Source organism: Quercus lobata, chromosome 10 (assembly GCF_001633185.2).
Source record: "Quercus lobata isolate SW786 chromosome 10, ValleyOak3.0 Primary Assembly, whole genome shotgun sequence".
Lineage (NCBI taxonomy): Eukaryota > Viridiplantae > Streptophyta > Magnoliopsida > Fagales > Fagaceae > Quercus > Quercus lobata.
Window position 1 is genome coordinate 66,152,182 of NC_044913.1, and position 12,732 is coordinate 66,164,913.

Genomic DNA, 12,732 nt, shown 5'->3' on the forward strand with positions numbered 1-12,732 from the left:
TCAGTGTTGATGGAGATCGGCGTTGATGGAGATCGGTTTTGACCGTGAAAGAAAGAAGAGGAAGAAAAGAAAGAGGAAACGGCAGAGATAAAAGAAAAAGAAAGAAAAGCTCTGGTGCCTCTGGGTTTTGACCGTGAGAGAAAGAAGAAGAAAGAATAGGAAGAAAAGAAAGAGGAAGCGGCAGAGATAAAAGAAAAAGAAAGAAAGAAGAAAGAAAAGGATATATTGGAAAAAGAAACGGTAGGTAAAATAATATTAAAAAAAGAATATAAAAATATTATTTATATAAAATATAGTGTATAATAGATGAACTGATGTGGGTGTTTTGTAAAATTGGATGTGTAAAATAGAAAAGGTAGCTTTTTCGGTGTAAAATAGATGATAAATTTACACGAGCTGATGTGAGTGCTCTTATAAATTTGTGGCTGAAATTCACTAGTGCAGGGAAGCTACTAGAGAAAATATGAGAACTATCTTGGAGAAAATTCCGGAAAGACAGAAAGAGAGAAATGTTTAGAGAGAAATTTCTAGAAAGAGAGAGATTGTGTGAGAAGTTCTAGAAGTTTCTAGAGAGAGGCAGTATTGATTTTTAACAAATCTGCTTTTGAAAAAATTTTTATTGGAAATTGTAAAAGCTATCAACTTTTACAATTCCCGATAAAAGCTATTGACAGCTTTTACAATTTCCGATAAAAAATTTTCAAAAATGGTTTACTAACATATGCTCTAAGTGCATACATTAGTAAAATCCTTTTAATAATATGTGGATCATTCAACTGGTAACAACTGAATTTTATGCGATGTCATAGAAAGCCGATAGTATGTCCGTGTAAAACAGACTTCCTACTTTTTCTCTTCTCCAAATCTTACTTTTTATAATATATATATATATATATATATATATATATATTATAGCATCAAATACCAATTCTTCAACTTATTCACAAAATTTGGGCATGGTGTGTCTATAGGGTTATTGGTTACTTGTTTTTTTTTAATTGGGAGAATTTTGAAGTACTTCAACTAATGCACCAATAAGTTCAAGTACTTCAACTCTCTTTGTTGTGAAGGCTTATCGCCCCTTCCACCAACATAACATAATGCTTGAGAATTGTATGGTTTTCCATATCTAATTCCAATGCTTTCTTAAATGTGCTGGAAAAATACTATGCAAATTATTGATATTTTAAAATTTACAAATATTATATTATTCTAGGGCATCAACTAAAAATCAGTTTTTTTTTTTTTTTTTTTTTTCCCTTTGGGGGAGGGGGGACAACTCATCCTATAATTCCTCAATTTACTAGAAATCTAACTTTTTGGTTGCATTTTAAAATCCTAGCACTATATTTATTGTTGTTAGCTCATTCTTAGAAGTTAACAAAACTTAAGCTAAAAATAAATGAAAAATTAAGAATTACTAACTACCAAGAACTTATGTTGTTATTTGGGCATTAATTTGTCAGCCTTAATGCACCCCTTTATCAATAACCACCATTACTTGCTCTTCTTGACCAATCCCAAAACAGGGGAAACAAAGAACATGATATTGCTGAAAATAAAGCGAGGCTAAGAAAAAAATTCTTCTTCCGATACTAATAACAAATTCCAAGACCTGCACAATTATAAGGTGAGTTTGTAATTTCACTTATCAAAAAAAAAAAAAAAAAAAGTGAGTTTGTAATTAGTTTAGACATCATTGCAGCTTTTCTACCTTGGTATTCTTATATGTGTATTTTTAAGTGTTGATGTCATTGCATCATTGGACAATATATCAAAATTTCTAATCCACAGGTCACGCATGGCAATTCTTAAGGTATAAGAGCTAGCCACTCCTAGTTTTTGAATCAGAGGAATTTGATGGAATGGAAGCTTTTCCTGAATGTTTTGGACCTTTCAACTGTTCAGCTATAGAATCTTCACAATTGCAAGATCTAAATATATCTTCCCACGGCACACGAGCCATGAAATGCCTCACCTTATTAGAAGAACTTATTTGTCATTGCCCCTAATTAAAGGAAAAATGTGCAAAGGGGGGCAGTGCAGAGTGGTCCAAGATTTGCCATAATCCAAATTTCTGCATCAATGAAATGGATATGGAAGCAGTGGGAGTGGCCCGTTAGTAGAATATTGTTGATAGTCCAGGAGTCACAATAGAGGGAATTCTAAATTGATTCCATTGCAATTATGTCATCAAAAGTTTGTGAGTTCCCTCATTTCTCATCTACTTCTCTTTTGATTTCTCTCTTCCAACAAAAGCTATCAATGTTCCTTTGTTCTTCTTCCTTTTTTTACTTCCAATTTCTCGTACTATTTGCTAAATTTGTTAGGCATATACAATTTACAGCGTTGGTTATCCTTCATTTCCCAATTAGTGTTCATGTACTTCAGCACAGAATGGTCCAAGAATGCCCTTGTTCCATATATCCAGAAATTTTTTATTCCAATTGTAACATCACAATAAATTTTTGTGTTCTCTCACATTTCCTTTTTTTTTTTTTTTTCCTTCTCTTTCTCTAACACCACTTTCTAATAAACTGCTATTTCCAAATAACTAGTTATATCATAGAGATATCCCTTCATTTTTGGTGGAAACCTCTATTTACATGTGGTGTATCATATTTCGCTGCATACATTTGTAGACCTTCAAATTTTTGTTTCAATCAATTCCATTAATGTTGTTTTGTATTTAAAAATTCTAGTCTGCTTCTTACTATTGCATTGTCTTCAGAATAAATTTTTGACTTGTCAGTTTTCTAATAATTAGGGCTCTTTCTTTTTACATATTTCAAAAGTCATTTTATTGTATCCTGTTCACCCTTAGGTGTATGTGTAACTTATGGGAAGAAATGCCGAATGTATGGCTGTGGCTTTTAACATTATCACTAAGTGAACCTGGAATTTTAAAGTCCATTATATATTGTTAATATCATAAATTATTTTTAAGTTAATTTTCAATGTTGAGAAATAATCAATGACATTTATTTATTTAGTTTGTCTTGATTAGAATTGTGCATGAACTTAAATTCCAATTTACTGTACCCCATAATCTTGAGATTCAACTCAAATTGAACTAGACCTTGATTGCATTTTTTTTCTGAGATCAAGTTATGACTTTAGATATGCCATATTACTTGTAATTAGATTTCTTGAAGATTGCACTAAAACCATGTTGATTTTGTTGTCTTGCGTTTTCTCTCTCTCCCCTCAGAAATATCTAGTTGTCAGTCAACTTGAACCATATTGTACATTTATTTACATGTTTTGATCAGTATATTATACATGACAACACTTCCAGCAAAGCAATAGGTGAGGCCATGGATTTTCCTGTGCTTATGGAATAGTTGCTTCTATCAAATGACTTCAACAGCTTATTGGATCATGCGTTAGACATCTATAGTTAAGTCTTTTTACTTGTTGGTTGTCCTCATAAGCATTTCAGTAAAAATCATTTGTACCTATCTCTATTAGGACATTTAAAAATACAATATTCTATTAAGGTTTTTGATATGAACCAAGATAATTGAAAGATAACTTAGGCTACTTGGTCAATTTGAGGAGACTAAGCTCCTGAACTTAAGGAGAAAGGATTGTTGGGATTAATTCTCTGCTTAAGTTCCATTCCTTTCTTCATAGTACATATCTAATACTCATAGTGAGATAACTGTCCTATCAAATATAAATTTTAAACAATATCAACCTAATCTACTACTGCTTATTTATCCTAATCTGCTGCTGCATAATTATCTGCCATGTGGCCTTGGGACACAATAGTTTTCCATTTTTTCTGGTGTTTTCTTCTTGTAAGCTTTACTCTATTTTCATACCCAACAGGTGACCATTCTGATTGCACTAGATCATGCAATTGTTCGGCGGATAGATCCCACTCACTTACATATAAGGTGATTATTCAAAAAAATTTGTACAATTTGGTTTTGTACCTTAGAAATTGAAGTGAAAAGTTCTATAAGTTTATGATCAGTACTGATAAGTGGTTTAAGCAACCACGGTGTTCATACATTCTGATGACTTCCATAATGATTTAGAAAAGGCTAGATGCGACACATGCTCCGCTATCTTTGTTTCTTTTTTCAGAGCAGATTAGTAAGCAACTTGCCTTTGAAGTGCTTGGATAATATCTTTTTTGGGCAACACTAGACAGTTAATGACCAACCATGCCCTGTAATGACCTCTCACTGTCTTTGGTGCCATTAATCATGGATGAAAGGAGCTTTGGACATTGAGGACTCTATTTGTATCTTCTCAAGATTGTTTTGAGCATGCTTTTAAAACTGAATATCGTACATATAATATACTCATATTTCATCATTCCTCTATTCTGTTTTCCCAATACTAACTTTTTCTCTTTTTTCCTTGCTTCGTCACATGATTATATTGTTATCATGTGTAGGAAAATGCAATTGAGACAATGTCTATTGTTTCCAGCTGGAGGAACAATTTATTATAATTGCTAGCAGACGTACAAGGAGGAAGCTAGAATGGGGGCAGCTTTGAGTATGAATTTGACAAATTCGAGGCAGTTGGCCCTAAGTGGAGGAGAGCTATGCATAACAAAAGGCAAACCTCAAGTGTATCCAAGCTTTGTTAAAAAGTCTGCTTCCTTGTTCCCTTCACAGTAGGAATGATTTAGCTGGAGATGGGGATATCAAGCTTGTGAGGGGCCAGCATAAAACTTTGTTGAAGTAACAGTATCAGTGAAGTCATGGATGTATGGATGATCCTATAATAAAATTCGTTCCTTTTCTTAATTAAAAAAAGTGCTAGTTGAGCTACTAAGCTCCTGGCATGTTGGTGAATTGTTTGTTTAATGTAGAAGTGGAATTAATTTATGACTCTGCTGATAATCTGGTTGATATGAACAAATTTGGGTGAAGAGTTGGATGGGGAAAACCAAGAATCTCATGAGGACTAGACCAATTTGTAACTTTACCTTTCTTCCAACCTTTGGTCCATTGGTCATAAATTTTTTTTTTTTCCCGTAATGTTATGTTTTCATTTTCCCCAGCTAAAGTTTGGCCACGTGAATCTATTGCCACTAAATCCTAGGCTAATAAGTCCTTGTTCATATATGAATTTTCTACTGGCATCACTATTAGTTCCACAAGGCCCACCAATTTGGAATCTTATGTAATTAATTTTTTGTGACAACTATTGTTTTTTGTTTTGGTTGAATTCTTTATATCGATCAGTTTGTAAAATGATTATGCATTTGTAAGAGGCTATTTACCAATAGTACTTAAAATGTGACGGCAATTGTTTTGAATTCTTTCATTTTCAATCTAATATCAAAATCAACATTGATATGCTCAATTGCTTGTTGCTGAAATGTCATGCTATGACAATTTTTAGTGGCTAATCGATCATGATTCATGAACCTTGAATACTAGAAGATGGATGAAATGTCAGTTTTGGGCCGTCACTTCTATATCAATGTCATTTTCCAACCAAAGCTGAGTCCACTTGATTTACACATAGGAGGGAATCAAAATATGCCTAACAAAACTAAAGTTATCAATTATTGATTTCATTTTATTAACATCTACTTTAGTTTCTTGACCAAAAATTAGTTTGATTAAAATTTTTTCATCATGCCAGATTCTTCTTCTATGCAATCCTTAATCTTTCTCTATGGACCTGTACTTGAGTCGAGCCATGGGATAATCTCTTCAATTTCATTAATAACTAGACTGGTTTTGTTTGGTTGGGTTGAAAAGTGGGCAGATAGAAAATGAAAATGTTTTCCCTATTAAAAAAAATAAAAATAAAAAGATGATTTGGTTTCATGAGAAAATGGGAGTTTGAAGTGTCACTAGAGCCCACCAAAAGCCAATAAGATTACTTTTCTATCCATCCTCCAACTTATTTCAGCAGCTCAATTGCATTGTCCTCTTCCTCTATTCAGCATTGTGCTGTTTTTTTTTTTTTTTTTTTTAATTTTATTATTATTATTTGTTTTAATAGACTTATTCACCACTGTGCTGTTGTTCTGCAAATGCAAATTTCAGCTGACTACCCTATTGAGAAAATGTTAGATTAGATTATGTTCTTTTCATTTCATACTTCAGATTTTGCTTGTATTTCCAATAGTCCTTCCAAAACGTTATAGGTCAATTCTGTTCATTTCATGTACAAATTGCTCACAGTTTTGCTCTCTTAACACGTACAATTCGAAATTGTTTTGAACCAAGTAAATGGGTTGAGCCCAGAAAAGGGGAAAAAAAAGACTAAATGGGTTGAAAACCAAAAGTCATTGCTGAACCCAAGTCCAAATAAAGGACCTAAGCGTGGGCTATCGGAAAGTATCTGTATAGGATTCTGGGATCTGGACTTAGTCCCACTGCGGCGGAATGAGGTTGTTCCATTACCACTTCTTTTGGGTGCTTCAGAGCTTGTTTGGATTAGCAGTTTCCGCAACTCAATTCTCAGTTTTCATAATTCATAACTCAAAAATGATGGGACCCATAGTAAAAAGGTTGTTTGGCCAAACGATAACTCTGTTTCCATAACTCTGTTTTCATAACTCAATTCTGTGATTTTTGAGTTATGAGTTATGGAAACTGAAAACACATTTTGGCTGTTTTTCAGTTTCCATAACTCATAACTCAATGGCAATATTGTAATTAAACATACATAGGGGACCCACAAACAGTACTCAGCCGCAACTTTTGACTTTTGACTTTTTTTTTTCTTTCTTCTCTGGGTTGGCGGTCTGGTTTCTTCTTCTTTCTTTTTTTTTTTTTTTTTTTTAATTTTTTTTTAGTACCTAGACTCACCAAACTTAGTGAAAAAAAAAAAAAAAAAAAAAAAAAAAAAAAAAAAAAAAAAAAAAAAACCCAGACCGAATAGCTAGCCCAGGAGGAAAAAAAAAAAAAAAGAAGCTGCTAGTGGAAAAAAAAAAAAGAAAAAAAAAGCTGCACCATGACAGGCGTGGGCCCTCCAAATAGTGTAAAAAATAGTGAGTGATGAAGGCAAACGGATGTGAAAAATTGAGTGATGAGTGATGGAAATTGAGTGACCACATTTTGTTGGCCAAACAGGCTCTTAGCCTTTTAGGTCTTGAGCCCATTCTTGGGCCTTCTACTACTTGATTAAGGTTTCCGGGCCGCACCCATTCTTGGGCTGTTGCCTCACTTTTTGGGGCTTTCCCTCTTTTCTTTACTGTTGGGCCCATAGCTCCTAGTTGTGCGCCATTTTGTCCAAGGGCTCCTTCTGTTGACCTGCGGGTCCTTTGTGCTTGTTCTAGCCCAAATTCACTTGGCCTGCGAAGTCTATTTTCTTCAAATTTTGCGAGTCTACAAATATACTAATAATTATCATTATGATATGTTCACCTTTTTTAAGTTTTTGATTTAACTAATTTATTTACTCACTTTTTTTTAAAAATGAAATATATGGGTATATAAAATAAGGTAATATACTAATTACGATACCTTAACTTTATAAAAGCTCATTTTTAGTATATTTTTTTTTTTTTAGAAAGAAAACCTAAAGACTTTATTGAGAAGAAATGGCTATATTAACTAAAGTATGGAATAAAAAATGGATGGAACATCCTCTATCTAAACAGCATCATTCGAGATATTAAGAAAATGCCTAGCTAGACCATGCGCAAGTTTATTACCTTCTCTCCTTGTATTAGAGCGAAGTAATTGATTGAATTTGATCTTTAACTAATTAAATTTGATAAATTATTTTTTTAATTATGTAATATATGAAAATAAAAATTTAATTCTTATGTACTAGGACAGGGTCATGAGTTTAATTTTTTTTATATACCTTAACTAATTTAGTTACTTTTTTTTTTTTTTTTTGGAGATGAAAAAAATGGGTATATAAAATAAAGTAATATATTAATTACGATACCTTAACTTTATAAAAGCTCATCTTTAGTACTTTTTTTAGAAGAAAAGTTGAAGACTTTATTGAGGAGAAACGACTTTATTAACTGAAGTATGTAATAAAAAAAATAGATGGAACATTCTCCATCTAAACAGCATAATCTGAGATATTAAGAAAATGCCTAGCTAGACCATGGGCAAGTTTATTACCTTCTCTCCTAGTATGAAAGCAAAGTAATTGATTGAATTTGATCTTTAACTAATTAAATTTGATAAATTATTTTTTTAATTATGTAATATAAGGAAAAAAAAATTAATTCTTATGTATCAACAATACCACCCATATTTGTGTTGCCATGGATAGGTGTCACTCACAATCTACACTCTAAGAGATAGTGCTTGTTTCCAAATGCTTTGGAAAACCATAGGAAGTATCAATCTAAGATTATGTGAAAAACAAAGTTTATAAATTCATCTATGTTACTAACTAGCGTCCTAACCTTTTTACAAAGCCACTCAATCTCAGATTAACAAGGTGGGAGGTGTAGTTTAAGAGTTACCTTATTTCAACTATCCCAACGGATCCCTATTTTCTACCTTTGACAAACCTTTTTATTTTTATATTTATTTATTGAATATACCTTTGACAAGTTAAATTATGTGTTTTGTGACATAAGATAATATCATGAATCTAGTAATAATTAGTAATTATGATTTGCTACATTTTTCAATTACAAAAATACCTATTTAATTTAAGATAGAGACACAAGGAAGAACCAATGACCTATATGAAGACTAACTTGAATTTGCCACGTTATCCATGTAGTTATATAATGTGTTCAATTGGTAATAGACTAGTGATATTGTGTCATTCAGTTGCTAACGTTGTTAAATAATCTAATTCATTGTGCGTTTATTAATTTGTAGGATGGTATTGATGATTCAGTTGCGGATGTCCATTCTCCCAATGATCAACGCTTATCATCCGATGCTAGGCATTAGGCAATGATGACGTAGATTGTGGGCCTTATTTATATATTTATTTATTTTGATAGGAGTGGGCCTTATTTTGGAGTAGCTAGTTTGACATTTTGATATTTATAATAAAGTTTCAAACTTTGATATATATATATGTGTGTGTGTGTGTAGGTCGTAGTTGGAAACTTTATTATAACATTCTAGTGTATTCTTTTGTGCATAACATTCTACATAGTTGGAATGTATTATTTTGTTCATAACATTCTAGACATTTGGGATGTATTATCTAGTATATATTTATTGATATGGTGTAATTAAATATATTTGGTTTGTTGGTTTAAAGTGGTATTGTATTTGGTATTTGGTATTGTATTTTTATTGCTTGGAAAATATGTATTACAGGTTTATTATAGGTGCCTGAAAAAATTTAAAAAAAAAAAAAAAGAATCCCTATACTAGCGTTTTTTAAACCGTTGGAATAGGGTATTGTCTATTTCATTGGTTACCCTGTAGTGGCGGTTTTGAAACTGCTAGTATAGGCAGGACCTATTATAGTGTTTTAAAAATGCTAGAATAGGGCTTATTTTTATAATATTGAAATGACCTATACCAGAGGTTTTAAAAACATTAGTATAGGCAATACGTATTACAACGGTTTAAAACCGTTGGTATAGGATATATTTCTATTTCTCTAAATACCCTGTAGTGGCGTTTTTGAAAGTGCTGTATAGGCAGGGCCTATTATGGCATTTCCAAAACACTGGTATAGGGCTTATTTCTATATCTAAAATGACCTATACTAACGGTTTTAAAAGTGCTGGCATAAGCAGTACGTATTACAGCGGTTTAAAATCACTGGTATAGGTTGTATTTCTATTTCCCTAAATACCTTTTAGGGGCGGTTTTAAAACTGCTATATTAATTGAAGTATGGAATAAAAAATGGATAGAACATCCTCTATCTAAACGGCATAATCCGAGATATTAGGAAAATGCCTAGCTAGATCAAAGGCAAATTTATTACCTTCTCTTGTAGTATGAGAGCAAAGTAATTGGTTGAATTTGACCTTTAACTAATTAAATTTGATCAATTATTATTTTTTAATTATGTAATATGAGAAAAAAAAAAAGTAATTCTTATGTATCAGGGTAGGGAGGACTCTACATGTTAATCAAAGTGGTCATGACTTTAATTGTTTTTTATATACCTTAAAATTTTGAATTTTAAATTAATATGGGGTTGTTACCACCCTAAAAAAAATCTTGAACATCCTAAATAAAAAACTTGAGCCCATTAAAAATAAAATTTGATCTTCAAAATTTTGATCCATTGAAGGTTAAACCAAAAAATTGCAAGAAATACTATGTTCACAACATTTTTATAACACTTTCACAAATAAATCCTAAGTGACAAGTATAGGTCAAAGCTATACTATGTTATGCTTTTTTCAATCCTTTTTTCTTGTAGTGAGTTGTAGGCCATGACATTATGGCATGTGGATCTATGTCTCAAAATGTTCAAAAAGAAGCTTAGGAAACTCAAAAGTCTAACAAAAAGCTTGAAAGTGTATCCACCTCAAGTGGTGCTGAGAAGAGAAAAATCACCTTAGTTTCAACATCAAAAATTAAAGACAAAATTGTCAAACAGGTGTTGATTTAGTCCCAACTCTATACATAGCTGTTTATTTCTAACAAAACCATACTTTTAACACTTTGCAAACCTTTCATACTAATTTCTCTTTTGCAGAGTGAGGAAGAATATATTGTTGAAATTATCTTTAATGATGTTGGGGAAAGACTAGTCACAGAGCATACCAATTTTGGGTGGGGTTTCAAGGACAAGGAGGAGGAGGAGCTGAAAAATCTTCTTTACACCTTATGCAAGATTCATGTCATGTTACATGATGCACAAAAAAGGCAAGTGATGAGTCTGTTAGGATCTAGTTAACAGAGCTTAGAGATGTAGTTTATGATGTTGATAATGTGCTAGATAAGTTCAACTATGAGATTCTTGGGCAAAAGGTATAGATTCAAAACCAAATGATGAATCAGGTAACTAGCATTTCATTCTATAATTTTGATAAAGTTAAGACCATCAAACATATGCTGGATAAATTTGTGAATGAAGTAGATGGCTTGGGGCTTAAAATTGTGAATTCAAACCCCAAGATTAGCCTACACAATGTAGACTCCTCCCTCAATGATTCAAAAGTTATAGTAAAAGAATACAGTGTCGTAAAAATTTGGGATTTGTTGGGTGGTGATGATTTCTTTTTGAAATTAACGTCAAGATTTGATAGTCTTACAATAACATCTTTAAAAAAATGTTTTGCATATTGTGCAATCTTCCTCAAAGATTATGACATTATTAAGGATGAACTGATTTAGTATTGGATGGCTCAAGGGTTTCTTGAACCATCTGAAGAAAGTATGGTGATGGAGGATATTGGTAACAAGTATTTAAAAATTTTGTTAGACAAATCCTTTTTACGAAATGCAAAAAAGGATGAGTATGGTAATTGATAAGGATAAAGGAGAGATTAATCACAAAAAGATAAGCCGACGGTTTATAGGTGATGAGAAACAACTAAGCTGTCAGCCCTCATTTGATGACTGTCGACAGAAGAGATTTGTAGGGAGAAGCATCAGTAAGGCACACCCTAAGGCTGACGGGGTCATGAAGCTGACAAGATCATAAAGCTGAAGGGATCCTGAAGCTGACGGGATTAAGACTGAAGGCATAGTGCAAGCTGACAGCATTAGTCAAAGATTGCTTGCCAATCATGTTTGCGTGTGTAAGGAAATGACTTGCCCTCCACGTTTTGAGAAACCTAAGAGGGATTCCTATATGGAAAGGATCCCGCAAAATACGCCCAAGAAGACTCCTATAAGGAAAAAACTTCTACTCCAAGGAAAAGGGATTAATCCCTACTACTATAAAAACCCAAGCACCCTCATAAACCAAGGTACGTATAATTTACCATCTCTAGCACTCTAGAGTTGTGAGAATAGTTCTGACTTGACCTTCAGAGGGTATTTGACCAGCACCACACTGGTGCTCTCTGTTAGGTCTTCTCTTTTTGTTGTGTAGGTGCTATTTTGGGCGTACGAGGACTATGTAGCTTATTGGTGATTTTTTCGGCATCATCAATTGGCACCGTCTGTGGGAATACGTAGTGTAAGTCATATTACCGCTTCCCGAACAAAAGTTGTAGGGTGCTCACTCGCTCAACGGCAACCACTAACGACGTTCAAAAAGAAGAACCGCCCATGAACGCCCTCGAGAGAAAAGTTAAAACTCTCGCCACCGCCGTGGAGTGCCTCACCAAACAAAATCGTGACCTGGAAGAGCAGCAGCGCCAGAAAAACGTAGCATTGGACAACCAAGGAGTAGACCAAGAACGAACCAGCACTAACAGAAGGAATCAAGAGGGACCCCAGGCCAGTAACGCCCCAAGCAAATAGGAGTAATAAAACGTGAACCTCCCTTCCCTCGCAAACACGGCTCCATCCCCTATTATCGCGGAGATGCAAGGGATGAAGGAACAGATAGAAGTTATGATGAACACTCTCAAAGGGCGAGTGTCTAGCGATCTTGATGACCTTGTTAATTGAACTGACTCGCCGTTCACCACCCCCGTCAACTTCTTCCCCTGCCGAGTAAGTTCCGTATGCCACAGATAGACAATTATGATGAGATCAGGGACCCTCTAGACCACCTAGAGACTTTTAAGACCTTGATGCACCTTCAAGGAGTAGTAGATGCAATTATGTGTAGGGCCTTCCCTACAACGCTAAAGGGTGCGGCAAGAATTTGGTTCAGCCAGTTGGCACCCAACTCCATCGCACCTTCAAGGAGCTAAGCACTCAATTTACTGAGCACTTCATCGAAGGAC

The 12,732-nt window shown here is 33.6% G+C and overlaps 1 long non-coding RNA gene across 1 annotated transcript; it reads left to right on the forward strand.

Annotated features, from left to right (window-relative positions):
- The first annotated feature begins 1,324 nt into the window (after window positions 1-1,324).
- LOC115963818 lies at window positions 1,325-4,971 on the forward strand. Its single transcript, XR_004085925.1, has 5 exons — window positions 1,325-1,630; window positions 1,795-2,203; window positions 3,299-3,399; window positions 3,835-3,902; window positions 4,412-4,971. It is a non-coding gene; the product is annotated as an uncharacterized LOC115963818 (long non-coding RNA).
- The last annotated feature ends 7,761 nt before the right edge of the window (window positions 4,972-12,732 follow it).